The sequence below is a fragment of the Ursus maritimus genome, unplaced genomic scaffold, assembly GCF_017311325.1.
Source record: "Ursus maritimus isolate PB19 unplaced genomic scaffold, ASM1731132v1 scaffold_19, whole genome shotgun sequence".
Taxonomy (NCBI): domain Eukaryota; kingdom Metazoa; phylum Chordata; class Mammalia; order Carnivora; family Ursidae; genus Ursus; species Ursus maritimus.
In genome coordinates this window covers 28,788,306-28,794,413 of record NW_024424341.1, presented here as the reverse complement: position 1 = coordinate 28,794,413, position 6,108 = coordinate 28,788,306, and positions in this window count along the sequence as shown.

The following is a 6,108-nucleotide window of genomic DNA, read 5'->3' as shown; positions in this document are numbered from 1 at the left end:
AACTCCGGGACTACATTTCCCATAAGTCCTTGGGAGGGCCGCTGTAGGGACTCGCAGGAAGATTTTCTCCTAGTTTGGCGGTGGCAGGAGTGTGACCGAGATAATCCCTGGTGGAGGCGATAATCCCGTGTCTGTTCATTTCCCCCAGAAAGGGTTATGAGTTATAACCACCACCAAACCCCAAATATAAAAACCTGGCTTTTAAAGATTACATAGGTAATCTATGATAACTAATTAGAAAATATGAAAGTAAATGTCAACTATAATTTTTCAAAGATAACTGTGTGTAACATTAAATTCATACCTTTCTGATTTTTTAAAAAATAAAATTGGCCAGGGGTGCCTAGCTGGCTCAGTCCGTGGAGCATGCAACTCTGGATCTCAGGGTTATGGGTTCGAGCCCCTGTTGGGTGTAGAGATTACTTAAGAATAAAATCTTTAAAAAAAAAAATAAACTGGCCATAAAGATATCATGGGCTGTAACTAGCTTCTTTTGTCTTTATTTTTTAGCACAGTTTTATGTTCACAGCAAAATTTGAGGAGAAGTACAGAGAATTTCCATACTCCCCCACCCCCGCACATGCACAATCTCCTCCACTATCAGCATCCCCTACCACAGTGGTACATTTGTTATAATGAAAGGTACGTTGACACATCACCCAAAGTCTATAGTTTACATTAGGGTTCACTCTTGGTGCTGTACATTCTATGGATTTTGATATGTGCATATATATAATGTATAACATATAATGATATGTATCCACCACTATAATATCATACAGAATAATTTTTCATCCCCTGTGCTCCTTCTATTCATCCCTTTCTCCTCCCTGAACCCCTGGAAAACACTGATATTTACACGTGCATACTTTAGTATAGTTGGAATCATATAGAATGTAGCCTTTTCAGATTAGCTTCTTTCCCTTAGAAATAGGCATTAGAGGTTCCAGTATATCTTTTCATGGCTTGATAGCTGATTTTTTATTTTATTTTAAATGATCTCTACACCCAACATGGGGCTTGAACTCACAACCCTGAGATCAAGAGTCACACAAGCCACTGACTGAGCCAGCCATGTGCCCCAATAGGCTCATTTCCTTTTTCCACTAAATAATATTCTGCTATATGGTTGTACTGCCATTTATTTATCCATTCACCTACTGAGTGGTTGCTTCCAAGTTTTGACGATTATGAATAAAGCTGCTATAAACATTCATGTGCAGGGTTTTGTGTGGAAATAAAATAGCTTCTTTGGTAAGTGCTAAGGAGTATAATTGCTAGCTCATATGGTAGGAGTGTGTTTCAAAGTGGCTATGCCATTTTGCATTCCCACCAGCAGTGAATGAGAGTTCATGTTGCTCCACATCCTTACCAGCATTTGTTATGATCGCTGTTGTGGATTTTGGCCATTCTGCTATGTGCGTGGTGGTAGCAACTAGCTGTTAGTTAACAATATATGGTTTCCAAAAGGTACTTGTACATCAATGTTCATAGTGGCATTATTCCACAATAGCCAAACAGCAGAAAGAACCTGAGTGCCCATCGAGAAAAGAACAGATAAATAAATGTGGTATATACATATGATGGAATATTATCCAGCTAAAAAAAGAATGAAGTTCTGACACATGCTGCAGCGTGGCTGAACACTGAAGATACGCTAAATGAACTAAGCCAATATTGTGTAATTCCACTTACATGAAGGATCTAGAATAGGCAAATTCATAGAGAAAATAGAATAGAGATTACCAAGGACTAGAGGGACAGAGGCATGGGGATGATGTAAAGGTTCTTTTTTAAAAAAATATTTTATTTATTTATTTGACAGAGAGAGAGAGAGCGAGAGAGGAAACACAAGCAGAGGGAGAGTGAGAGGGAGAAGCAGACTTCCCACCGAACAGGGAGCCCGATGCGGGGCTCAATCCCAGGACCCTGGGATCTGAGCTGAAGGAAGACGCTTAACGACTGAGCCACCCAGGCGCCCCGATGAAAAGGTTCTGAAAAGAGATAGTGCTGGGGTGCTTGGGTGGCTGTCGGTTGAGCTCCCGCCTCATGATTTCCAGTCATGAGTCAAGCGGAGGCTGCTTGAGAATCTCTCTCTTCCTTTGCCCCTCCAGCCCTGCTCATTCTCTGTCCCTAAAAAAATAAATAAATAATAATCTAAAAAGAGAGAGAGAGAGATCTGGTGGCTATACAACATTGTGAATATGCTTAATGCCACTGAAGTGTATGCTTAAAATAGTTAAAATGGTAAATTTCCTGTTATGCATATTTTAGCAGAATTAAAAAAAATAAACTGGGTGATGGACATGGGGGAGGGTATGTGTTGTAATGAGCCCTGGGTATTATTTAAGACTGATGGATCACAGACCTGTACCCCTGAAACAAATAATACATTATATGTTAATTAATTGAATTTAAATTTTTTAAAAATGGGGAAAAAAAGAATTAAAAAAATAATGTACTGGATTGAAGTGATGCATAACTCTAAATCACTAAAAATCAAATTCTCTGAAAGGTAATTTTGTTATTTACTAATTACACTGTTCTATTTTTTAATTTGATGGAATAATTCCATACTTCAGAAAGGAAAACAGACTACTCAGGACATTTTTTTAAAAAGAGAGACTAATAACTATTTGATATAAAAATGTATTACAGAAAATAATGAATACCTTTTGGTGTATTTTGAAAAGACTACTGGAATGTACAAAAAGAGGGAAGAACCCCCATCCCCCATATGCACACACAAAATAAAGTCTCCTACCGCCTTATGCTTAACACAGAATACTGTGTGTGTGGACTGTTTCTGAAGAGCTTGAAAAATTCAAAACCACATTATTTTCTATTAATTTCCTCTTAGGAATAAAGGGCAAGTGTACAGAATGTTTTTGGAAAGCACATTGCATATTTTTATTTAACTGTTGCTTTTAGGGGCACCTGGCCGGCCCAGCCAGTGGTACATGTGAACCTTGACCTTGGGGTTGTGTGTGTGCGTCCCACGTTGGGTGTAGAGATTACTTAAAAAAATTTTTTAAAAATCTTAAATGTTGGAGCGCCTGGGTGGCTCAGTTGGTTAAGCGTTTGCCTTTGGCTCAGTGGGATCAAGTTCTGCCCTAGGCTCCCTGCTCAGCGGGGAGCCTGCTTCTCCCTCTGCCTGCAGCTACCCCTGCTTGTGCTCTGTGTGGGTGGGTGTGTGTGTGTCAAATAAATAAATAAAATCTTAAAAAAAATCTTAAATGTTGCTTTTGATTTCTTTGACTTTCCACTAAAGTTTCACGGAGTGCTCTCTTCTCAGTCAACTACCCAGTATATCCTACAGGTTGTTAGATCCCCTTCTTAGTGTGTTGGAATACCTACTTCTGTTCCAACAGGCACTGGCACCAACATTAGGTACATGCTTGGATGGCACTGCTATAGGATGTAAAGGGATTTTAACTGTAATAATAGTGACTATTGAAAGTGGAGCACATAAATAACAGTGTGGTTTGTTCATAGGCATTAACAAAAAAAGTCTTTTATTTTTGTTAACTTGCTCAAAAGACGTTACCATGGGGCAGAGGTCATATATCACAACACGTGACCTTATCAATGAACTTTCGTACTCTGTTATATTAAAATCCGTTGGGGGGCACCTGGGTGGCTCAGTTGGTTAAGGGGCTGCCTTCAGCTCAGGTAGTGATCCCAGGGTCCTGGGATTGAGGCTTGTGTTGGGCTCCCTAATCCACGGGGAGTCTGCTTCTCCTTCTCCCTCTGCTCCCCCCCCCCCCACCGCCACTTGTGCTTTGTCTCTCTTGCTCTGTCTCAAATGAATAAATAAATAAATTCTTTAAAAAAATCCATTGGTCGTTCTTGCACGTTGAACAGATCATTTATTCAGGCATGATTTTGTAATGTCACGCCTTGGTCATTCGAAAAATAACTGGCTCACTAAGTCATGAAGATCTTTTAAATGTTCATATATTTCATTACATAGTATCAAAGGACCACAATAATATCACCACTGGTCTCATCAGAAAAGCTTTAAGTATTGGGAAGCAGATACAAGTTTTTGCCAAAATTCTGATCTTCACTTGAAAGCTCATTTTATCATTGGGCAACAAATATAGTCCGTTGTTTTCCTTGAAGTGACAGCTCACTTCATTCATTTTAACAGCCAGCCTTCATTTGACTCTCAGCCAACCCAGTAAAAATGGTGGTTCCATGAGAAAAGCAGCTAGTTCAGCTCACGACTCAAAGGACTGCGTGAGTGATTTCCCCGGAGACAACCATCACGCTCCTGTGTGGGGCAGGAGTACTTGTTTATTCTTCCTGTTTCATCAGAGCATGAAAAAGGCACGCCCAAAGGCTGAGACTTAATACAATTAATAATTTTTACTGCTCCATTAAAGCTACTCTTTTTTTTTTTTTTAAGATTTTATTTATTTGACAGAGAGAGACAGCCAGCGAGAGAAGGAACACAAGCAGGGGGAGCGGGAGAGGAAGAAGCAGGCTCATAGCGGAGGAGCCTGACGTGGGGCTCGATCCCGTAACGCCGGGATCACATCTTGAGCCGAAGGCAGGCGCTTAACCGCTGTGCCACCCAGGCGCCCCCAATTAAAGCTACTCTTAAGTGAAATGAGCATTGCTTCTCTAGAAGAAGAATTTTGTGCCCCAGAGCACAGAACGCAATGACCGTTAGTCCAGTGGGGTGCCACTCTCTGGAATCCTGCTGTGGCACCAGGAGGGCCCCCGTCCTCTCCAACTGCTTTTGCAGGAAAGTGATGTCTAAGTATTATTAGCAAGGAGCCGATGTGGGGACTTGATCCCAGGACCCCAGGATCATGACCTGAGCTGAAGGCTGACACTTAACCGGCTCAGCCACCCGGGCGCCCTTGTATTTCCACATTCTTTTCAGAAACATTATATATTTCTTCAAGTTTTTATAACTCAAGATCCAGATGAGTCCACATCCTGTGATTGATGTCTTTTAATACGTAGGTACTTCATCCATATCTTTTCTTTCTTTGCCATTTATATGTTGAAAACAGTGTTGTTTCTTCTGAAGAATTTTCACCTTTGCATTTTCCTGATCATGTTAAATTTTAATTATTAACTTTCTGTTCCTTCTCTGGACTCCAAACCTGAGAAGGTCATTGTTTAAGAAGAATTTTTGGCCACATACTAATAGCGATTCCCTACTCCTTGCCAGGTCTTAAAATGATTTTCTTTCTAAGGTCCTGAGTGACAGGGTCGGGTTTTTCCACCAGGTGTCTTTATTTTCTACCCCTTGATTCCACATTCTTTCAATCGAGGTTTGTCAAGCACCTGTGAAGGAGAGCTCCCTCCCCTTGAGAGCTCTCATTCCTGTTGGGGGAGAGGCAATAAACAAAAGGTAAGATATGCCCCACGTCAGGTGGCGCTCACCACTAAAGAGGACCTATCAGGAGTGCTGTGGTGGGGTGCATTTTGGAACAGAGTGGCTAGAGAAGGCTTTACTGAGCAGGTGAAGTTTGAGTCAAGACTCTGCAATCTGGTATTAGGCTCCATAATCATAATTCCATGACTCTACCATCAGACTCTACTGGCAGATGCCTTTGGTTATTCCCAGTGTCTGACGACACCACTCCATCCGCTTTCCATTCCTCCCAGCAAGTCGACTTGCCTCCCTCTTTCATACCTGAGATGATGGAAGGGAAGGATACCTGATACCAGCTTTTCCTTCCCCGTCTGGGGGCTCTGAGAAGTGGCCTTCAATCTATTTTTCTCCTGGCAAAATTGCAAAGTAGGAAGCTGCAAAAAAATCCTTCCAAATCTGAGCAAAGTGAATACCTCATGCTTTCGTTCCTTCATTTTACACATAAATTAAACATAAATGGAACAGCTTGAACCAGCAAAATCCAGTTATCCTACTGAGCATCTGACAAGTTTATCTTTCTCCCTGAGGAGTGAAGGATTCTCTCAATGGCTTAGGAAGATTATATCCAAGGATCCCCTGGGTATACAGGGACTGTTTCATTTATCTCTGCCTTCCCAGCACTATGCTTGGGATAGATGAGGAATGAACGAATGACAGAAACAGGAACTTAATGATACTTGAAATGCAACCAGGACCGGAATCATCCAATTTTG